This window comes from Cupressus sempervirens, chromosome 5 (assembly GCF_028749045.1).
Source record: "Cupressus sempervirens isolate cs-2001-9-10 chromosome 5, ASM2874904v1, whole genome shotgun sequence".
NCBI lineage: Eukaryota > Viridiplantae > Streptophyta > Pinopsida > Cupressales > Cupressaceae > Cupressus > Cupressus sempervirens.
In genome coordinates, this window is record NC_143122.1 from 59,870,506 (window position 1) to 59,896,196 (window position 25,691).

Consider the following 25,691-nt stretch of genomic DNA (forward strand, 5'->3'; position numbering starts at 1 on the left):
GAAATAACATGCAAACCATATACATCTAAATCATGTAAACACGTAAGCAATCATACACATATGACACTAGATATGATTACTAAGAAACCCTCCAATGAGAAGGTAAAACTAAGGTGGAGATGACACCCAAAAATCTTCACTATTGCAATAATAAAATATATCCAATGAAGGTTATAATGTTTTGACCATGAAACATGATCTACCCTATAAAACATCTTCCCTATTAAAGGCTTACAAAGACTATTAGGTCTCACCTTGTTAGAGGATTTCAACACCCTGTAAGAAGTGTTCCTTACTAAAGGACTTTAACTCAACATTAACTAAGCACCCTATTAAAGGATTTCATACAGCCTATTAGGAATACTCTATTAAGAGATTTTGATTGAAATCACTTATTAGAATGTCTCAGCTTTGATCATGTGGTCAACACTTCATTTCTTATTAAAAAATACCTCTAAACAATGTCTTCTTGTTCGTTCTTGATTAGATGTCTCTCTATTGTATCCTTTTCTCTATCCTTTGTTCTACTTTAACTAATTCTGCAATGTAGTTTCTCTTCATAACTTCTAAGCCACCACGTCTAATTTTTTTGTGTATCCAAACTTCTTTCTTCACTCCTTCAATTCCTTACACACTTGCTCAAAGAGAGTTTAGGGTTTTCATCCTCCTTAAGAAGACTTAGTGACTTAGGGTTATGTATGAATCTATGACTGAGATTCATCCATTTTGCCACTTAATCCTTCCCATTTTTTGATTGGATGCATGTAATTGCATAGGGAATCCAACTTGAGATTTGTCCTTATCTGCAAAATATCAAAATTCAATCTTAATTTGGCTCAAAAATGATGTACATAGTTTTTTATTCCTTTACAAACAAATATGTCAAAACTATCTTACTCAGCATCTGAAGTTTTTGATGCTCAACATACACTAATCTTTTTGCTGTGACTTGGCACCTATATTGCTGGGCATCCACTATTTACTTAGCTCCTGTGTCACTCGACATATACCATCTAATTGACACTTGAGTGACTTGAAATATGAGTGGCTAGACACTCACTATGAGTCAACATGGTCTATATACATATATGTTGTGCTCAACATGTACTACTAGTTTGACATGAACTAAGTAAATAACTTAAGTGTGTTGATACTTATTTGTCAAAACCATTTTGAGATCAACAATCTCCCCCTTTGACATGAGTGTCAAAAACACTTGAGTATACATTATCATCTTTGATCTCATGAGCATAACATAGCTTAACTTAGCTTATATACAAAACTTCAAAATTTTGTAATTACTTAGATACCTCAAAATTTTATAACTCCCCTTCAGTTGATATGTCTATTCTCTATCCAAAATTTTGTGCTCCTACTGAGTAAATGTGTCACTACTGATACACGTTGACTTCATGTGCTATTTTTTTGATACTCTTTTATTTGATACTTTCTTTCTCTTTCTTACTCTCCTTGTATCTCCCCAAAATTCTTATTCTTTATTACTCCCAAAAGTAATATCTCTCTCTCTCTCTTTATCTTATTTTCCCCCAATTTCTTATTCTCTGCCTTTTTCTTATTCTCTACATTTTTGACACTTATGTCAAATGGGCTATACACTTATTGTATGTTTCTCCAAAAAATATTTATGGACATCCAATATCATCTTAAGAGTTGCATCCCAGTTCTCACATACTACATCCAATGACTTGATTTGGATTGCTAGCTCAACAACAAGGTGAACTAGACCATTTGAGGTACAATTTTGTTGGTCTTTCTTCATTAATCTTTTGTCATAGTCTAGCTCCTTGTGTAAAATTTTGATATGGGGGTGAGGGCTACTTGGATGCTAGTCAATTTGGCCCTTATGTTGGCCTCATCTACTGTTAATATAGCTAACTAAATTTTTGTTTGAAACAATTTCCTAAAATGCTTCCCACTTTGAGCTTAATTCATTGGTAGTTTTGCACCTAATGCAAAAATTAGGCTCTCTAGACTCATAATGTGACTTCTGGTCTCTTGGGTGAAGAGTGATGGATCACATAATTTAGTGTAAAATGAGAATATGTTCTCAAGTACCTTCTTCACATTCTCAACCTTAGTTTCCAATGCAAGTTGTGTTAGTGCTATATCACATGATATTTTTACATTAACTTTATTTTGGAACTTCTTTTTTGACCATTCAAGTAATTTGACATTTGTATCCGAGTCTTCATTACTAACCTTTTCCACTATATCTATCAATTGTTCCATTAGTGGCTTTGTCTCATTTAGAGCTGGCAGATTGAATGCATCTAAAAAGATGTCTTTAATATTTTATAGGGCCTATTTTTGCATGTGCTCCCTTCTAAGCATTTCTTGATGCTTTTGCCTCGCTAGGGCTTGCTGCAATATGCCCATTTGTTCTATACTCATGGTGTCATAATCATACTTAGGAAAATTGATCTCTTCATCAAGGCTCACATATCCATATTGAATCACTTCTTTTGCCTTTTATGTACTCGGGCTCAGTACTGAGATTTGCAATGGAGTAGTATCTGTGCCCAATTTTTGAAGAGTATGACTTGATGGAGTGCTAGATATTGGTAAGGTTACTAGGGCTTGGATGGTAGTTTTCTCCCTCAGTTTTGGTGTCATCTCACTCTCTTTATACTTACCCTATTTTTCCATAGTGATGAAACTTGCACCTTGTCCTTGTGCTATAGGTGCAGATAAGTCTATTTGACCTATTTCTATAGTAGCAACTTGTTTTTCCACTATGCTCTTCTTTATTGAATCAATCTTGGCAATTGTATCAACCTTGTTGGATGTATCTTCTAAAATTTGGACCAAAGGTCATGCATTAGTGTTTAAAGGGATTATAGAAGGTGGTTCTTGTGGATTCACCTTTTCCCTTGCAATATCAGACTGCATTTTGTAACTCATTCACACTATCCAAAAAAAGATTATTACAAAGTTTGACCTACGACATAGACTGATCTAAGATCTTTTTCAAATCATCTTTAGAAAGGGGATTGATGTTTTGAGCTATTAGATTAGAAGCATCCTTGAAAGTTCCTTTCTTAATAGTCTCAATTGTGACATGTGGAGGATTGACACTTGGCAACTGTGTGTCTTGCACACTCTGTTCTTGTAGCAACTCTGGCTTAGCTTTTACATTGCCGTCTACTTGCATTTCTATTCCTTCTCCAACAATGTTAGATTTTTCATCATCTTCTTCATCATCCTTTACTTTAACATGTTCTTCTTCTCCGTCCTTTATTGTTGTTAACCCATAAGTAAGTTTCCACATCTGAGTGGTTTTCTTGAAAACATCCTCAATATTATTTTGCAAAATGCTGAAGGCTCTATATTTAGGTACAAACCTAACTACATACTACTTCACAACCTTAAAAATTTGTGCCTTAGTTAGTTTAGGCATCACTTGGGCTAGAGATGTTTCTCTAATTTGTTTCTCCAAGTTTAGATAATAGTGCCAATTCTGCTCAACTCTATCATATAGACTCTTTGGCATTGAGTTGGCAATCTCTACTGGGGTTGTCTTAAATTTTGCCATCATGAAATATATGGCTTCCTCCACTTGATTTTTCTCTACATTACCCAAATTATCAAAATCAACATGACCAAATCTTGATAGGTCTACACTATTTCTAAGATTTTCCCATAAATTGTCAAGATCTGAAAGAGGATCATGACTCACCACCTTAAATTGGCTGTTGTCATCTGACTCTATTTTCTCTTCATCATTATCTTCTTGTGCTAAATAATTCCTCTTTGGTCTCTTCTACTCTTGACCTCCTTTTTCTACTTTTTTTTTCTTTTACTTGGCCTTTTGAGCTATTTCACATGTACTAGCTCTTGTGGTAGGTTTAGTAGGCTTGGCCTGACTTGGCCTAGTTATCTTCTTAGCTTTAGTCACTAGTTGAGTCTTAGCCTTCCTCTTTTTTGATTCAGTAGGAGTAGGTGCTTCCTCGGCTTCTTCTCCCTTGACACCTTCAGTCTCCTCCTCTTCTTGTTCTTCTCCCATACCCTGAGTTAATGAAAGAGGTGCTTGTGATTGGATTTCTTCTTCCTCTTCATCCTCTTCTTCTTCTTCTTCCTCCTCCTCGACACCCTCTCCAAACTTGGATTTAAATTTCTTCACTATCTTCTCCTTTTTCTTCATGGTAGAGGTAGTCTTCAATTTCATGGTAATTTTGGACTTTACCATGTTATAGTTTCCAAATACCTTTTTAGTTTTATCTACCTCTTTCACTAGTAATGCTGTTATATCTATAGAGGCTTCATCCATATTTATTTCATAACCTAAGGTTCTCAACCATCACACCCTTGGTGTGGCAGCTTGTACAAATGTATAATTAGCATCTACAAGAAAACATATATCATCATAGTGTTTCTCAACTAAGGATATTGGTATTCTCAATCTTTCCTTTATTGATTTATTGAAGTCTTCAAAATAACTTGTCATCAAGGATTCAAAATTCTCTCCTAATTGTTCAATGTACTCACCAATATGTACTGCTACTGATCTCTTGGTTTTCCATCCCATAGTACCAAATGAGGGAAATGTGTTTTGCACATAAAAAAAAATACAAATCAATATGAAAACAAATTTGCATTGTGCACTCTTTGTCTTTTTGTTTGCTCCAAGGTTCTCCATCAATTTTTGCAATTGTAGCTCTGCTAGATCATATGTGTGATCTTTCTTTATAATTTCATATCCCACATCCACAACCATACATGGCACACTGTTCAATCTATTATATTGGTAAAAATTGTGTGAAGTCACCTTTACAATGAAGTTTATCAAAGGATCAATAATTATATTAATTGATATGCCTCTCTTGTTCCATATAGCTCCAATATTCTTCTTAATTGCATCCTTGGAATCAATTTTTAGTGTCTTAGGCCAATCTAAGGTTGGGTAATCAATAAACCTATGGATTATTCTCTTAGTAATTTTTATAGGTCCATTGTCCAACCATAATGAACCATCATGAATTCAGCTAAGCACTATCCTTATCCACTATCTTGAATACATTCAAAAAATCTAGGGCTCGTGTTAATCCCTTTCTCTCTACAATTTTGAACTCTTCCTTCAAAACACCATTATCACAAAGTTTGTTGTATGCTTCCCTAATCTCCATATCACCAATGCTTCCTATCTTATAGTTATAGCATTTTCTTACATCTTGTATCATTATCAGATTCGATGGAATCATTGAAAATGCACCAAAAGTGTCTTGCTTATATGAAATATTAGGAATAGCTTTGAAAATAGGTTGCTTGACCTCATTACTCACTAGCTAAACATTTAAAACTTTCTTCCCTTCTACATTCTTTGAACTAGATGCTGTAATGTAAAACTAGGGTTTATGAAATTTGAACTACATAGCTTGGCTCCTGATAAATACCTTATGTGATCCGACAAAATGGTGAAGAATCTCTGCTCAAATCTTCTACACTTGGTTGGAATGTATTTCCAAATTGCCTTATGCTCTACTCACTCTTTCTTCAAATTTTGAAATGATGAAAAATGAGCTAAAATTGATCAAATACCCTTTGAAAACCTTGAAATAAATACTGAGTGCTTACACAACTGTAAGCTCAACATCAACTAATTTTAGGCTCACTTGACATCCATTGAAATTTCAATCACTTGGCAACCACTACAAGGTCAACATCAACTAGCCATTTTGTAAGCTCAACATCTTCTAGAATTTCAGTCAGCACACATAGGAAATATTTCATGCTCGACAAAAACATGAAAAACTTAAAGATTTATCTTGAAATAATAACATATTGCATCTTTATTCATGCTAATGTAATATTTTTAGTGCTAAGTCATTTTGGAACTGATGTATGATATGACCTATTGTGGTTTCACTATACATGCCCCATTTCACCTAGAAATGGGGACCCCCTTCTTTTTCATTTATCTTTTTAGATCTCTAGTCTAGGGTTCAAGTCTTTTCTAGGGTTTTGCCTAGTGTCTTTGGTCAGATCTGGGTCCCAGTTTGAAAACCCAAATTCTGGAAATTATCATTAGAGAGGATAAGTCATTTTTGTAAAGAAAAAAATAGCATGCCAGCACACCTCCCTAGGTGCACTAGTGCACCAAGCACACAAAAAGAAGGTGCACACATGTGCACCTTTATACTCCTCATGCATTAGAAAGGATATGTGATATGCACACCTAGCGCACCCCATGAGGTGTGCTAGTGTGCATTCTCATTTATTAAACCATTAACGAGGACAAGGTTTTTATAAAAAAGGCTAAAATGATGTTTTTGTGAGTTTTGTGATGTATTTTACATTCTCAGTGTATTTTGTCATGTTAGGGCTTAGTAATTAAGCATTTTCAACTCTCTAGACTAATGTTTTCTTCTTTTGTAGTTAAAAAGGACATCCTCAACTTGTCAAGGTCATAACTTTTGACCTAGAGCTCAGAACTCAAAACTGTTTACATTGTTTGAAAGAAGAACTAAAGATTTAATTTCAATCCCTAAAATAGTGAGCCTTTAGCTGCCCAATTTTAGGGAGTGATGAAAGTTTTAACTTGAAATTTTGAGTAGAAGACCTCTAAAAAAGTCATTTAAAAATGCCCAGAAAATCTTGTGAAAATTTTTCAAACATTTGAATATTTTGGACAATTTGGATCACTTGGTCTCTCACCGGGAAGGATAGGGTAGTTGGAGAGAATAAAAAATCAAAGATATAGAGGTTGGACACATGAACTAGAACATGTTCCTCATCTTATGCAATGACAAGATTCAACACGGGTGGCTTGGAATTTTAGGTAGAAGCAGAAGGAGTTCAAATATATGCAAGTTTTCTAGCTATAAAGAGGGTATAAATCATCAAAGGAATCAAAGTGTGCTTTTTCAAAGGTTCAAAAATATTTTAAAAGAAGTTTCTACTAATGAAGACATTCGACAAGCCTTCAAAATAGAAGAAGCTTTTTTAGAACACGATGCCAAGCTCGGGGATTTTGTTGAAACTCACATAGAGGTAGATAATGATAGGAAAAAGGTCAAAGATAAATATAATGCTTTGTATTTATTGGATGCAATGAAGGTCACTGAGATTATTGAGAAATTCAAGGGAAAACATCCAGACATCGCTTTGGTATGAAGGGGAACAAAACCCAGAAGTCAGAATTTCATTTTTGGTACTAAGTAAAATTTTGCATTTTTGAACCTTCAAGGTGCATAGGTGCAGATTTTCAGGAGGTGCACATTTTGGTGGTGTGCATTTTCAGCAGATGTGCATTTTTGAGGTGTGCATTTTTAGGAGGTGCGCATTTTAGCAGGTGTACATTTTCAACAGGTGCACTTTTCTAGAGGTGTGCTAATAGTTAATTGTCGGTTTAAAAAATAGAGCTTTCCATGCATCGAAAATGCATTCCGACAATAGTTTAACTCCAAATGAAACCCAATGAAGGATTAGCTTCTATTTTTGACACTTCCAGAGACTTCTACTTTGATTGAAGACTTTCTTATTCTTTTTCTGTCATAAATTCTTTGTTCTTTGACATGTAAAGGCTCATGCATCCAATTAATGAATAAAATATGGATGGAGTCCTACTAAGCACTAGTTGAATTGTTAGCTTGTATATAATTAGTTTTTTTTATTGATTAAAATTTTTTTATTTCATGAAGAACATCTCTCACTCTCAACACAAATTGATGAGATGATTTCTTATAAATATTGGATTGTACTATGTAATGAGGGCCGCCACTATTTTGAAATTAAATTATGCTTTTGGTGCTCGCATTTGGAGTGTAGTGATTCTTGCCTAAACGTGTCATTATTTTGTGAATTTATGTTCATTGAATTGTGATTGAGCCAAAAGTTTTTGTTTTGTTTCTAGTTGTGTGATCTTTTAGTTTCTGTGTTTGCTATGGTTTTGATGAATTTCGTTGATGTAACTAGCTTGAGTAGAAATCATTGAATTGTGCCTACATAATTCTTCATCTCGCATGAGTGCAATTTATGTGGCCTTGGGATTTGATGAAAGGTGAAACATCATATGATCACTAAGTTTTTTACTGATGATTGCATCAGTGGAATTAAGGAAGCGCTGCTGGACTACTTTTATTGGTTACCTACCAATTTCTTTGAAAGCTTAGCTTGCAGACGTATTTTAATTTCTGTAGCTTATGTCCATTAGGATTTTACTTTCATGTTATTTTCTTTAAAGTTCTTGTTATTTTATTTACTAACCCCCTTTTTAATTTAGGAATTTATTTTAGTTGCATTGTTAGATTATATTCATTCAAATATAGAAAATACCAAAAACATATCTTTTTTTTTGTGGTTAATTTTGAAATAGCAAGAAGATTGGTCATTTTATCTGAAATTGTTTCGAACCAAAAAATGGCTCCTTGTGAACATTCACATTTATCTTCAATTGAGTGGATTTAAGTAGGTCACAAGATCACCCAAAACCTTGGAGTTGATTCAAAAGATTGACTTTTCAAGAGAGAAGTTCGAATGAATTCTTGCCATTAAGCATTGTGAAAAATGATAGCTCAACATGACCTTTAAGTATTAGTCCTACATGCTTCTTGATTGCCTAGTTTGATGAGGTGTGATCACTTGAGCCATTGGGTGAAGTGATCCCTTCTCCATTTTATGTGCTACAATCATCCTTTCTCTTCCATGTCTTATTCATCTCACCTCTGATGTGTTCAACATCTACCTTGCCTTTGCCTTTATCAAATTTGCAACTTTGTGCCTTATGTTGGTGTTTGAAAATGTTACCCATTTCCAATTACCTTGATGAGAACAAAACACATCTAGGGGCAGTTAACTCCCATTATTAACACATCCATTCAGACACCAAGCCAACTATAAGGCGTGACCCTTCTTCTTCTTCAGGCTCTGCAAAACCTAGGCGGGTGAACCTCTTTAGATCTGACTATGTGACCAATGTAATAACCATATTTAGGATCTATAAAAGCAGATGAAACCCCTAATTCTTCTATACTTAACCAGGAGATCACAAGCATGAAATAGCTAAGGACATGACTCATGAAACTTGGAAAGCTAAGTGCGGGTTATACTTTGAAAATCTTTCAACATAAAAAGGGAAAAGCATTTGATTAATTATTGAGGAAAGCCAGCATGTTCAATATGCAACAAAACCTTAATGATCCTACAAGCGATCAATGCCTTATCCATTGGGCAACCCTATACTCCAGAATTATACATCCTTGAACATCAGTCAACATATAGCATATGTTAAGACATTCATGTTCAGTCTATTCACCTTATGAATTAGACAACAATATCCAATATAACCCATATTTTCTCACATTCTTTTTAATTGAATCTGCAACCTTGTTTGAAACCACAAGCACTTATATGACTCCTTGAGTCAAGGGCAAACAATCGTCAAACATACAACTGGGCAATTGCAAATAGGTTCAAGATCTTTGTTCTTGAACATATAACATTACAAACTCATCAAGAAAGGAAACAAAATTATATTGAAATTCAAAAGAACTTCTGCACATTGTATTTATCTCCTTGAAATAAGTACATTAGGAATGCATAAAATAAGATACAAGATTACACTAGTGTATCAGAACTATCTATGAAATTCATATGCTCTTCATACAAGACATGCTAGGTATGTGGTTTTCACAGCCTGAGCAGAGCTCCAAGAGCTAACAAATTTTGGAAAACCAACCAATAACCTCCCCCCGTTCTCTAGCCTTGGGATCTCACTTAAATATTGTGAGATGCAACAAGCTTCAGGCATAGAGAACTGACAAGTGTCCCTTACAAAAGATATCTTAAGTTTGTAACGGTCGAAAAAAGAAAAAATGATTAACAAAACATTATGTAGATCAAATATTCTCCTGTCAGCTCCTTTTCTGTTACCACCTTTTGTTGACTCGGCTTTACCACTGGTTTTTTGTATGCACAAATGCTAAGACCGCGCTATTAATGACAAAATCAACTTTGAAGAATATGCACCAACCTAGGCCCATGGGTTTTGTCAAGATGACTACTGAATGAGAATCATCTTTACTTCCCACTCTTTACTGATCATGCCAGGCCTCAGAAATAACAGAATCATTGCTTAGCATGCAGTACAAAAGCTGGAAAACAATGTGGTTACAAAAAATAACAAAATAGGGATGCTCTGATCCCCAGCCACGTCTGTTTCCTCAACCAACTTCTTGCCAAAATCTGCCATCCACTGACACAAAAAGGGGGAACATGCACAAAAATTGAAGAAGGCTATACCCAAAGGTATAAAATCTTCCTCACCTTCTTCCAAAACTATGCACAGGGTCCCCAATATTTCTGCTACCCTGGCATCAAACTAAGATACTTTGAAAATTTGTTTAAAAGATGAAGTTTCTACTAAAAAGGTTGTTAGCTTACAAAGTCTATTCCTTTTTCTTCTTACCACCTTGGTGTCTTGATTACGACACCTGATTACTGGCTTTCCTCTATCAAAAAACCATACACAGGCATATGAAGCTAACCATTTTCCTTTTTTGAACCATCCTCTAAAAATAAATAGATCATTTGTCAAAGTATCAATGTCCCAAAACCAACTGTTCCCGACAAAAAATCCTTCCAATATCCATACCCTTAGATTTAGTGAAATCTTTAGAAACATCTTTTGAAAAACAAACAACAAGACTGAGAAATGCAGAGACTATGGTATACAATTTTTACCTGAAGCCTTTCCTTTTATCTCTGTAACTTCTGTATTTTATCCTTGAGCCAACTACTTGACACTCATGCCAAATCTACCTCAATCTCAACAGTAACTTTTTTCGTTCAGAGATGACTCACGAATTTCTACTCACACAAGTTGATATTGGGCAAATCTCACTTGTTACACCTTGTTCTTTACTTTCACATGTGAAGGTTTTCACGTCTCATTAATACGCATGATAATACCACCGTCAATAGTAAAATATGCACCGTTGATCTTGAAAATCATATTAGTTGATACTATGAGCATGACGGCTTCAAAATCCACTTATGCAAGCTGGTCAAGAAAAACCCAATCAAGAATAACTATGTGTGCAATTTATCTTTTAGTGGGCACTTCACGTGAGAACCACAGATTTGAATTGAAACAATGACCTAAGTCTACTCCACATGTCACTTATGCGCTTGCTCACATTTTGTAAGTTCCTCGCATTTTGAAAATGCGGGCTAGTGCCCTCCGTTGATCTGAAGAAGATCAACGGTTAATGAAGAAAATCCTAAAAAACCATTGTGCTGTATCTTTATCACAAAACATGTGACATTTCAAAAATGGCATGATTTGGTTAATTGCAGTACGGTCCACAATCCTTTCACCCGCATTATAAAATCATACGGAAATAAAACAATGTGGGCAAACGCTAGCCATTGATGCTGGCTTAGATCGATGGTGATTTAGAATTTCAAAAATAGGCAACCCATCACAATGATCCTGACCAATGAGAAAATACCTTTATTGCACACGTTCTGACAAAACTAACCACGACACTCAAAACTTCGGCGCCCATGAGATCGTTACTTCTTCACACTTTGGTCCCACTGTGCCATGTGTCACCAAGTGGCATGCCCACAATATTTATCTGCTTTTCATCTTGAAAATGTGGGTATGCCTCATTCGTCATTCTCACATAGATTGACGATGCTCATAACTCGTCGTCTTTGCTCGTACGGAATTTCCTTGCATCTTCATAAGGGACAGACGTCGCTTATGCGCTTGCCCGCATTTTGTAAGTTCCTCACATTTTGAAAATGTGGGAATGCATGGTCAGTTTGAACAACAAGCTTTTGGATTTAAAAAAGGTGTAAACCCTGATCACCTTAAACTTAAAGCAGATTTAATCTAAACATTATTTCAAGCTTGTCTAAGGTTTAAAAGGCATGCCTTGAGCAAGACAATGAGAAAAGGCTAAAGGATTTCGAAGGATGAGGTGGATTTGTACACTGTAATATGTTCTTGACTAAGTTCTGCATATTAAATGGGGTAGAAGACAAATTTAGGATCTCAAGGATCTTAAAAGGACAGCCGAGTATACATTCAATTATGGGCATTCATAGGGCTTAACTTTTTCAAAATTTCAAATGGATGCTCAAAATGGGAATGCAATTTTGAGCGCCAACACCTTAGACCTAGTTGGATAATACCTACTAATGTGACTAGTCTTCAAACAACTAAAACATGTGGTTTGACTTAACCACCTTTGTCAATTCCCTTTGAAGTGTGTTGTAATACAATTCTTAGGAACATGCCTATATTCTTGACAATAATGACAACTATATCTTGCATTATAATCCTAGTTGTAAGAGTTACCATTATTCCTTACCGTTGTTTTCCTATTTGCTGACTACATGGGTTTGGATCTACATTCAAAAGTTCTATGTCCATACTTTTGATAGTTATAAAAATAACCTTCAAATCTTTGTGTTTGCATGGTCTTAGTTCTGCATTCATGTGCTTGATGACCTTGCTTGTTGCACTTATGGCAGTGAACCATGTTCTTAGGTTTGACATTATGATTTATAGTCTTGCTTCTGCTCACATTAGCAATATGTCCTTTCTTACCACAATTATGACAAGTAGGTTTGGATTTCTTACCTTTATTGTTCTTTTCTTTTGCACTTTTGGATGATTCTTCTACTTTAGTCCTTCTGTATCCCAGTCTAGATTTATCATTATTGGATCTAGGGGATCTCAATAGTTGCTCAAAATATTTGATGGTGTTATTTGGTTTGTTGAAACTTTTAACAAATTCCTTTTCTCTCTTTAGGTCACTTTGCAATTATTTTTGATTAAGGAAAATAGGCTTTAAAAGGGCCTTGAAACCCCGAACATAGAAAAGAAAGTCAACAGTTGAAATGGAAAAGGCCACCAAGAGCCAAAAAGAAAAATAGCAGATCCCTAAAACATAAAGCAAGAAAAAGCTAGGGAAGAGTGCCAAAACCTAGGGCAGGCTGCCAAAGGCCAGGGCAGATCAACTAATGTCTCTGAGCATCTCCATGACATTGATCTCGAGCTCAGACATCTTGCCCATCTCCTCCTTCTTTTCCATAGTGTCCTACTTAGGGGTGGTGGTTTCTTTCTTTCTTGTGCTGGCCCTAGTTCTTTTTCGAACACCTTCCTCCAGGGGCTTATCTTTCTAATTTATACCCTATTCCTTCTCCTTACCACTTTGAACCTCACCACAATGGATGAGCCTTTTTATGTTATCGTGATCCTTGAGGATGTTGAGGTTTTTCTTAGATATGCCCTACACGGTTTTCACCATATCTAGGGAGGTGGTGTTGAAAGCCTCCAACTTCTTGTCTGTGCTGAGTTCATCCTCATTAACCCTATTCCTAAGGCTATAGGTATCTCTTTCCAACTCACAAAGTCTATGTTTGAGATCGAGGATCTCATGGTAGATCCATTTAGTTGTCCTATAGTTGTCCACAGAGCTATTCTTAGCATTATTTAGCACATCCATCTCTAGGTTGTCCCTAGCAATATCACTGAGGATGATCAAGGAAGGGTCTATAAGTTCTTCTATCTAGATCCTGCCCTCCTCATTTTCATGGACCTGGGTATGGATTTTCTCTCTCTTGATCCCCAAATTGGAAGTGCTGTGGTCAAAATTTCTCTAGACCACTTTCCTGTCCTTGCCAGTGATGGAGCACCTATAGGTGAAGTGCCCACATCATTATAACCTTGGTCAGGTTCCAAGTCAGGCTGCTGCTCAGGCTTTTCCATCAGGTTCTCCTCCATCATCGCACTTCCCTTACCTTGCTTCTCCTTATTAACATCTTCCTTCTTCCTCTTATTCTTGGCAGTCATGCTTCCTTGTCTCTACTAGAAGGCACTTTGATAATAATCTTTTGCTTGCTCTTCCTACTATCTTTTCCTTTTTCAGCCTTGGTCATCTCCTCATCATCAATACTATCACCCCCAGTTTCCATGCCATCATCCTATTCATTATACCCTTTAGCTAAAGAGGTATCTCTCCTAGTCTCAAGGGGAGTGGCAACCTCCTTGCTGAAATAGGGGGACATGTCCAAACTGTGTTGAGGGGATTCATAATCTTCTGAACCCATGTACAACTCCACCTCCTTAGTCTCAGAGGGGGAGTAAATTTCATCAGTATCACCAAATCCCTTTTAACCCTTTTGCCCTCTTTCTTTCCCTTAATTTGCTTGCTTATTATTTTAGACTTGAAATATTCATATAATAGTAAGAGCAACCCTTAGTGGAAAGTATGGTTCCTCGTTTTCTTAGCTTGAAATTCTTGGATATTATCATTCATCAATGAATAGAGGTAAAAAGGAATGGAGATTTTAGCTCCGTACCTAAAGTGGTTTAGCAACACGAAGTGATAGGTGTAGATGCGATTGAACCTAGTGTCCAGAGTTATGTATTTGATAATGGCTTTCAACACGAACCTCCAAATGGGCTTGATAGACATCAGGAGATAGTGGGTTCCACTTTTTGCCAGCTTTTTCTTCTCCTCCAAGTCTTTGGTGAACTCTATCACCGCTTTCCCTGAGATTTTGCAGTCTCTGTAAAATTTTTTCCCAGTTATAGGGATGCCAGTTACATGAGGAATAATTTCCTCCATGATAGTGAAGTCCACCCCTTCAATCTCCACATTGCCCTCATTTTGGTGTTTCACCATAGCTTTGGTGATCAAAGGTTTCCATCCATGGGGATGCTCAATATAATTGGTGATCTCCCCTTTCTTCAGGATCTTCTAGACTTTATTTCTTCTCTTCCATTTCAAGGCCTCATCCTTTGGCTCCCATCTATATCGTTCGCCCACCATAGAAACGTGAAATATGACTCCTTTGTTTTTCACGTTTCTAGCACTTTCCTTCATAATGGATGCTTGACTTGTGGTGAAAGATTTTGATGACATGGGGAGTACTCATGAGATTGTACTTTCACTTCATAGATCTGTGCCTTCTCAAAAAGAAAATAATTACCCTTTTGAGAACACAAATGTGTGTACTGAAATTAGCCTGTGGGAAACTAATATTCATTATTATCATTAATAATACCCAATCTACCTCCAAGATTTGATCCATATCAATGGTTTCATTAATTTTTGATGAAATGTCACTTCCATTCATCCATCTAGCCACCTCACCATTTTTGATCCCCTAGTTCACTAGTCCGTCTGCCACCTTGTTGGCTTCACAGAATTTGTGTGCCATGTAAATTTTATTAAAGGTTTGAAGGTCTTCGATATTCTCCCCAAAAATATTCACCGTAGTCTAGGTTGGTTTAGTTTTCCCCTTAAGGCAGTTGATAATGTTTTTGGAGTCTCCCTTTAACCAGAGACATTTGATTCCCACATCTTTGGCCAACTTGATAATTTGGTGAGTAGCTAGGCCCTCGAAAAAGTGATTAGTTGTCAGCCAATGGGAGCAGCGAAAGCCACAATGCCTTTTCCATGTTCATTCTTGATAATTCCCTCCACTCGAGCCCTGCCTGGGTTGTCTTTAGCAGCCCCATCAAAGTTGGCCTTGAGCCAACCAGTAGGGGGGAAGGACCAGCAATAATTCTCTCTGTTATTCTTGATCTTGAGAGGGGGAGGGGAGGGGCCCTTGGAAATGGTGTGGTTTTCCATAAGGGCATGGAAGCATTTTTGGAAAACAACCAGCTCATTTGCCTCTTTGTCCCTAAAGATACAGTTATTCCTCTCCTTCCACACCCCCAATAGAGATGGGGAGAGCCCAAATCCATAAATAATTAGGGTGGGTTCCTTCCAAACCAAATTGCCATTGAATGAAGAGCTCGAGGGTGTATAAGGGAAAGCACGAGGAAAATTTGAAAAAGGACAGGAAGTGAGACTAGATAGAAACAGTGAAGGGGCAATGTAAAAATAGATGATCCACACTGTCACAATGCCTTTTGCAAAGGATGCATCTATTGGGTAACATGTTGCCATGTTTGGTGAGATTGTCAAGCATGGGAATGCGATCTTGCAAGAGAGTCCAGAAAAAGAAGTTAATCTTCAGAGTAAGGCCATGAAGCCATGCTTTTTCCCACATTGGGGCTTGGATCTGGAGAAGGAGAGATGCATAACTAGAGGCTGCCATGTAGAGGCCATTAGCAGTGTCCCCCCATACAATAACACCCTTATTATTAGATCAAGGGATGAGTCTTAGCTGGTCCATAAGCAGTCTCACGTCCTTAGAGACCTCAATGAGGTCTATCCAACTATCATTGATTCTGTAGTCCCTAACCTTGTTGCCAACTCTCTTGGTACAAGCATTAGCCTAGGGATTGTAGGTCTCACTCTCCCTGAGTGGGCCTAGGCTTAGCCAATCATCCCTCCAGAAATTGATATCAATCCGATTGCCCACTGACCATTTGGCTTTGCCAAAGGCCAGGATCTTGGATCGCAAGAGCCCATTCCAAATGAGAGAGCCACTAGGATGGACCTCTTCATTAATGAACTAAAGAAGATTAAGGTTGTTCATTCTACAAATTCAATGTAGTTATCTCAATATCCTTACTATTCAATTCATAGGTGGTATTCACATTTGACTTAGAATATCCAATTGCATATTGGAAATCTTGGTGAGTTCTGATAATTTCTCTTTTAGTTTGTTAACCAAAATTCTTTTGTCTTCTTTAATCACGTCTTTGTCTTCTATGGCTTTCTTCTTCTTTTTAGTCACCTCACATAGCAGTATAGCTTGTGATTCTTGCTCTAACTTGAGATTTTTGATATCCTCAGCTTGGGCTCTATTCTTTTCCATTAGATTTACAACTATTGCATCAAATTCATTGGAGTCCCCATCTATAAATAGCTTAGTAGTGTCTATCTCTTTGTATTGTGTGTCATTCTCCACAATAGCAATTTCCTTCCTTCTCTTCAAATATTTCTTTAGTTCTTCTCTTGCTTCATCTAGTTGATGTAGAATGAGTTGTAGTTCAATTCCCTAATTCTCAATAATCTTTCCCGACTTGTAGACTTCCATTACAAGATCTTTCTTTAAAGCTGCAAAGTGTCTCTTTTAGAGAACAAAGCTTTGATACAAATTTTTGGAATTACAGTAGGAAAGATAAACTTCTTAAGGTGGGGGGGGGTGAATTAGTAGTTTAAACTTGGACCCATAAAATTTTTCACCATACATCCATCTTATACATTCAGTGAATAAATTGAAATAACATGTAAAGCATATACATCTAAATCATGTAAACACTTAATAAATCATACACATATGACATTAGATATGATTGCCTAGAAACCCTCCAATGAGAAGGTAAAATAGGGGTGGGGATGACACCCACAAATATTCATTACTGTAGTAATAAAGTGTATCCAATGAAGGGTACTGTAGGGCCCATTTACTGTTGCGCCAAAAGCCATGATTGTTAGTGAACATGGAACACCACATAATTAACCACCTGTGGGCAGGGGAGCGTGTCGCATCACCCAACAATGATACCAATTTTTGGGCCCATTTATCGCACCAAAATCCATGACTGTTAGTGAACATGGAACACCACATAATTAACCACTTGTGGGTAGGGGAGCTTGTCATATCACCCAAAAATCTCCCCCTCGACATGCATACTAGGTGCTTACGCAGGTCGGGAAGGCACTAGGGAGATTTGAACCCATGACCAGGCCAAAACTAGGCTCTGATACCAATTGTAGGGCCCATTTGCCATTGCACCAAAAGCCATGACTTTTAGTGAACATGGAACACCACATAATTAACCACCTATGGGCAGGGGAACATGTCACACCACCCAATAGTTACAATATTTTGACAATGAAACATGATCTACCCTATGAAAGGTCTACCTTGTTAAAGGCTTACAAAGACTGTTAGGTCTCACCTTGTCAGAGGATTTCAACACCTTGTTAGAAGTGTGCCTTGCTAAAGGACTTTAACTCACAATTAAGTAAGTGCCCTATTAAAGGATTTCATACATCCTAGTAGGACTACTTTGTTAAGAGATTTTGACTAAAATCACTTGTTAGAATATCTTAGCTTTGATCCTATGGTTAGCACTTGATTGCTTAATAATAGATCACCTCTAAACAATGTCTTCTTGATCCTTCTCGATCAAATGTCTCTTTATTGTATCCTTTTCTCTATCCCCTATTATGCTCTAACTGATTTTGTAATGTAGTTTCTCTTCATAACTTCTAAGCCACCATGAATGCTCTATTTGTGCTTGCAAACTTCTCTCTTTGCTCCTTCAATTCCTTACATACTCGCTCATGAATAGTTTAGGGTTTTTTTCTCCTTAAGAAGACTTAGTGAATTAGGGTTAGGTATGAATCTACAACTGAGATTCATCCATTTTGCCACTTAATCCTTCCAATTTTCAAATTGGCTACATGTAATCGAATGGGGAATCCAACTTGAGATTCATCCTTATCTGCAAAATATCAAAATTCAATATTAAATTAGCTCAAAAATGGTTTACATATTTGTTTGTACCTTTACAAAAAAATATGTCAAAACTATCTTACTCAACATCTAAGGTTTCTGATGCTTACCATACAATAATCTTTCTGCTATGACTCACCACCTATATTGCTTGGCATCCACTATTTACTTGGTTCCTATGTCACTTAGCATATACCATCTTCTCAACACTTGAGTGACTCAGGATATGAGTGGCTTGACACTCATTATGACTCGACATGGTCTATATACATACATGTTGTACTCAACATGTACTACTAGTTTGGCAAGAACTAAGTAAATAACTTAAGTGTGTTGACATTTACTTGTCAAACCAATCTAAGATCAACAATTCATCCTATGAAGACACCAAAATTTAAGGAATTAAATGACTGTTAAAAATGTAGAGTAAAGCACTAGATAATATTATACAAAGGAAATATAATCATAATGTTCAGGGTAAAATTTCATCTAGTAAGAAAGAAACATTCTAATTCTAAAGACAATGAGACCTAGATAATGAATCGCCACATAGTAGTTAGATCCCATTGATTAGCATAAATGATCAAAATGTTATTTGATCTATTGTCATTTCTTAAAGATATTTTGAAATTCTAAATAGACTTAATAATAATCATGCAAAGTGGAACAAGAATTGGAAAGGAACATAATCAAATATTTCTAGACATCAAATTAAAGTAGAAGTAAAAGTATTTTAAGTAAATCTAGATGACTATATAATAACGGAAGTTGGAACCTACTCTGGATACTGATCCATATACTGCTCTAAAACTACACTAATCTATATATTGCTATAGAATAATGGAAGATAGAACTAAACTTATGTATCATTAAAGTAAATTAAAAAAATAGATTTAGCACAAGAAAAAAATAATAAAAAGAAAAGAAGAACTCTCAACAATGACAGTGATACAAGATTTGGTCTAAAGAAACTTGAAAGGGGAAAATATCTTGTTGGATACCCAAATACTCTCCAAAATCCACTATAACCAATCAAGTATAACTACTATAAAATAATATCAGTTTAAATTTGATTTTTACAACTCTTCAAGCCATTTTCCTATAATGGCTTAACCGACACAACTTCTCTTTCAATGAAGGTAAATAATAGTGCCAACCACATAAGAAATAACCAAACTCCCTAACTAGATGCATGAATTTATAAAGTAGAGAAATAAATAAAATTTACGTTTGGAAGTAGTAATGAAAAACCAAAAAAATTTCTAATTTTACTAGCATCTTTAAATTGTTTGCGTTCACCACTTTTACTAGTGCTATTCATAGGGGTGAACTGCTTACTAGGAAACCAAACTATAAACATGGGAAAACCTACCATTGTGACCGAAAAATATGTAAAAATATTTTTTCATCCCCAAGGTGCTTTGGATAAACCTTAAAATCCATTTATAGATTTCTTCAATGTATCAAAAATAACTCAAGATGTTCATGGTAGAAACATCTAGGGAACATAACTACAAATTGTTGCAGAGTTTTCATTTTTGTTAATGTGAATGCCCATTAGTCTCAAGCTTCTACCCAGAGTATATTCTTTGGTTTCTCATCACCATCTTCCTCCATGGTTACCTCCCTCTCTTTTTACCATCCTAGTAGACAACCTTCACCAAAAGTAAAATAACATTAGAGAGGACCCTACATACATTCCAAAGTTTGATATTCCTATAAAAATAATCACACCTTTATAACACCATGTGTATTTATTGGTCTAACCATAGGGTTTGGACCAATGATTCTATCAAAAAGTGAAATCATTTTTGCATCATTTGGCTCTGTTGGTGCTTTGAAGCAACATGGTTCCAAATTACCCCAATGAGAACAAGATACATCTAGGGGTAGCTACTTTGGATCTTCAACATACCCTTCTAGACACCAGGCTAATTGTAAGGTTAGACCCTTTTACTACTTTAAGCTCTGCAAAACCTAGGTGAGTGTACCTCAAATTCATTTATATGGTACCAATGCTAAAACATACACTTTAATCTTGACAAAGTAGATAAAATCCTTAATCTTCTAACACTTATGCACAGATCGCAGACATGGAATAGTTAATAACATGACCTAAGAAATTGATAAGCTAAGTGAGGGCATCCTTTTTAGTTCTTCAACATTAAAGGGAAATACATTCGATTAATGATGTTGATTTCAGCAAGAGCATAAATATGCAGTAGTAAGAACAAGTGATCCTGTAGTTGATTAGTGCCTTATCTATTGGGAAATTTCATGAATCAAACATATACATCTGTGATATCAATGACATATTTCATACACCAAGATATCAAATATATCTTATCACTTTGTGAATCACACATCGGTGTTCATAAAGACTTCATTCTTATGAAGTATCTTTCTCAAAATAACCAACAATCCTATCAAACACATCAAACATTTACTTGGCCCTTTATTCCAATAGCTAAATACATCAGACATACAACCTTAAGGGGATGCAAATGGGTCTCATGATTTGTCCTTAGACCACATAAGACTACATATTATAGAGATAGGAGATGAGAATCGAAATGAAACTAAAGAAATTCTACTCATTTGTATTCATTTCTTTGAAACTATACATTTAGATGCATGAAATTAAAACATAGAAACACCTAAGAGATCATAACTTTCTATATTATCTTCATTATTGCAGTTCATACAAGAGAAAATATGCTAAAGAGTGTGATATCATAGTGATGAGAACACATCAAAACTAGAACCCTAGTTGCATAAATCTAAGAACACTCAAGCTTGGAACACACATGGTATCACAGTAGTGACTCATTTTTCTCCAAAACTAGAACCAACCATGTGGTTTCATAGTCTAAATTGCCAACCCTTACAATGGATGAGGAAGAGAAAGATATAGAGGAAGAATGGAATCCCATATCTGATCTAAAGATGACATGTGTCCACTTGAATCTCCATCCTTTGATATTGTAGAACATCTCTCATCTTTCTACCCATTTAATCTGATTTAGTTTTCATCATTATCTTGTAACCAACCCAAAATATCTCTTCCTAAATGATGAAAACCCTTATGTTACTCAAATATCTATAACGCATCATGAAATGTTGATAAAATCTAGATTTAACTAACTTGAAGTAACCAAACTTGACCTTAACTACATTTTTACTATCTTTTGTGTACATTAAGTTCATTACCCTGCTAGAAAACACATTTGCACTTCAATGCCTAAATGTAGTTGTAGATTATGAATTTGGGAGAAAACCTCATGTAACTTGAATAAATGGGTTCCTGTGCAAAAATAAACTCCAGAAATGGAAATTTTGTCTTCTCTCGATTTCAAAAATATATAATATGCCTATAATTGCTTATCAAAAACTCCTAGAAAGTCATTTTTAAAAATGCACCTTTGTTGAAGGTCTCTAGTCTACACTTGGCCATTAAATTTTTTTAAATCTCCTAAAGTTTAAAATCTATGATATACCTCTTTTAGATTTAAAAATATTTGTACATGACCTTTTTGAGAAAATATTAAAAAAATTATATTTTAAAACATTTTTATTTTCCCTTTACCTATGAATCTGAGTCAAACCTACTTTGACTGAGCTACCACATGGCAACATCTTATTGGTTGACCTCTACATAGTCACCATCCACTAAACACCACATGGTAGCTTCTAATTGGCTCATCAATTACCACCACATGGTAGATCCTCATTCATTGCCAAACCGCCTCCAGATTGCCATGTCACCTTGCTGACTAGACTACCATGTCATTAAGGACTGGGGCCCATTTCCATTTGGTGGCTAGGTGCTTGCCCACTTTGCTTAACTTCCTTGCATCTCTATGAAGCAGGGAAGAGCCAACCATTAGATGTGGCCATGTATCACAATCCTAATGCATCTATCTTGAATTTGCTACATCATTGCTATAGGAATCCATCACCATGTGTCTTTTAATGATTGGTTCATAGATATTTATGTCATTAGATGATGTCAGCACTTTAATACATATATTTATTTTAAAATTTACACTATTATCTCTAGTTGTGAGACCCCTGCCCACTAGCTTGAGGCTTCAAAAGCCTTTGTCTTTAAAGACACTTAGGATGTGAGTGCTTTTTTATTTAAAGAATATAAAGTACCTTAACCCACCCAATGTAGGACTAAAGGCCTCAAACAAAAACTTACTATCTATGACCACTCTAATTTTTTTTACAATGGTTCTTGTCGATCCAACATAAACCTTCAAATTTTTTTTGTTTCACTTGGATTTTGGTGGGATCTAGCTAGGTGGATTTATTCATTTTATGTGGTGGCTTCCTCCAAATGGCTCCCTTGTCAGCTAACTATGACAATATGGAGACAATGCCAATGATGGCATTCAATGGCAAGCCCTGATGAAGACATGTAGGTGACATTTTATCAGCCACGGACCAGCCTACAAACAACCCAAACTCCTTCCAATCTCTAGTCATGATCAACACCCAAAGATAGTAGATTTTAGATGTACAAAATCAAAACCTAGTCCTTGCAAGTTCAGTATGTGATTGCTTATATGTAGATAATAATGTTACTACAATAGGGAGAATATCACCCAAATTTGGCAATTATAGGAATCACCAATAGTAGATGAATAATTTCTCAAAGTGGTGTCCTAGACTCATAATCACAACACCACCTAGGGATCCCACAAAGCCAATCAAAATGGGTGTTATTTTTAATTGTGTGTGGAGTTTAATGCTTAGATTTGAAAGCTCCAAAAAAAAATGCATAGATAGAATTTGAGTATACTATTGATGATTAGAAACATAGTCTATGGGTTTGAAGAGCCAATAGAAATTCCATTAAAGATTCTTTAACTATGAGCCTTCCAACTAGATACCAAAGGCTGCATGACAGAGACAAAGTGGCCCCTCTATACAAGAATATCTCTTTTTCTATGGCAAGGACATAATGACCACAATCATAGCTATTCATTTGCTGAGGTGTGTAGTGCTCAACAAATGTGGTAGAAGTTGAGGGAGGACCCATGAGATCTTTAATATTTGTAAATGATTTTAATGCATATGATTTCTTTAATGATGCATTGTCATAATGCTCAAACATGTTCTTCTTTCTATCATATACAAGCAAGCTCCAATGTGCTCCACCTTCGACTAGGCTGAAATATTCATTATCATTGATAAAGAAAAGAACCAACTCCTTTTTTGGAAGCATTAATGGATCAACAAATAGTTTGATGGAATCAACACCAGGAGTATTAAGAATCCAAAATGATACTGAAGGTGCCACAAGGTTGATTGCATGAGAGATGAAAGAAGATAGGTAACCAAAGTAGAACTCAATAATGCGATCATTAAGATGATTTCTTCAAATCAGATTTCCTTAATATAACATCATCATAGCTCAAAAAATTTTCATTATCTCCCATTGAATAAAAATCTTCAAAAATCCCATTGTATTGCTGTTCTTATTATACACCATTAGTATTATGACCTTAATTTGTATTGAAGATGACTTTTCCCATTAGGATGTCAATTACTATCAAACATATGGAAGGAAATATGGGACCATCCAATACTACTAAACCCTTGATGAAACCTTGATATATACACTCCTTGATAAACTTCTCAAATATCTTCTTCAACATAAAGATTGCCAATGCCCATGGATATTGAAGTTCTGTCCTAATCCTTGAATGATATTGACCTTTTAGTGTATGAACTATAGCAATCAACTAATCACTTAACTCTAGATTATTCCCCTTTACATGGAAACTCCTCTTGATTCATAACTCCTTTTAAATACTATACTTTCCCTCTTATAATGCAAGTTATTATTCCCTTAATCAATCTATCAGAGTAATCCAATATTTTATGTTCTTCTATCTTATACTTATAAATCCCTTTTGTACCACACTTCAATTAAAAAATGGCACTTGAATCAATGAACGAACAATATTCAATTTTATCATAGACATTGGAACATCTCTAACATATTTAAACTCTTCATGATTTATCATGAGTAGACCCTGCTCACCAATTTGACTTGCAATGATGCTCTCATATCAAATTACCCTTATCTCCAAACATCATATCAATTTGACGGGATTAGTTGGGCCCCAATGTGGGTCCATCTATTTTTTTTTTCATTTTCAAACAACTAAATTGTCAAATTGATCTACTAAATATCTGATACTGATTGGGATTAATTTTGAGCACTAATTGATCATCAAAACTCATTTCACTTCTTATCGAAAAATTGTGATATTCTACCAATAGGGCATGTTGGCTAGCTCTAAAAATTGACCAAAATAGATAACTAGGTTCTAAAATCAAACCTACTAATTCTTTGTTCCACATACTCTTACCCTATCAAATCTTGTCTCATGATGAATTCTCAATCAAAAGATATTGACTGTCAAAGTTGCTCTTTCAGAACTACTTGCAAGAAAATATGTTAAAAAACCATAAAACACATTTCAGATTTGGCTTTGAAAATAGGGTAAACTGACACTTGGGGGCACAAAAACTGGGGCATTAGTCCAATATCACGAGGACACCATAATTATATGATTAGTTCTCATGATGCATAACATGACACATTTGCCGAGCGGTTAAAGTGGGCTACTCAGAATTACAGATTGGAAACACTAGTAGAAAAATATTTTTTGCAAATGAAATGGACCTGGTGATGTAGGAGGATCCTGGGTATAAGAGAAATCTTGCATCACCCAAAAAAATTGTATTTTAGTCTTTTCTATTTTAATAAGGACTAGTAGACAGGGTGGTTACTATTTATGGGAACTTGCTATTTTTAGTAAGTTTATCATATGAGCTCAAAATGTTCTCATTTTTTAGAAGAAGGTTCATTTTAGAGTTGTAAGCCTACCATAAAATTCTCATTTCTCAAGCATTAGTATTATAGAAGTTATTATGGATTTTTGATGCAAAAATTTGTTGAAAAATCTTTAGGCTCACCATTGGAGGCATTAGAGTGCTTGGATGAGGTCCAAAAAATCGATGAGAGGGCACTAGCATGGTTTTGAGCTTATAGATCACGAGCTGGTGTTTTCAAAAAGTAGTTATAATAGCCAATTAGAGGAACATTCATGAATTATGGCCTTCAAAAGTTGGGCTACCAAAATTTATAAAATAATTTGTCAAAGATGTATTTGGCCGACTCTATGTGTATTGTTAGGGTTTGTCAACCCTAGGTATTAAGTTTGAGCATCTAGAACCTTCCTAGGTGGCATAAAACTACTTATTTAAGA

The 25,691-nt window shown here is 35.6% G+C and overlaps 1 pseudogene; it reads right to left on the reverse strand.

Moving 5' to 3' along the window:
- Positions 1-15,398: 15,398 nt before the first annotated feature.
- LOC149554542 (NEDD8-specific protease 1-like) lies at positions 15,399-23,849 on the reverse strand (annotated as a pseudogene).
- Positions 23,850-25,691: the final 1,842 nt, after the last annotated feature.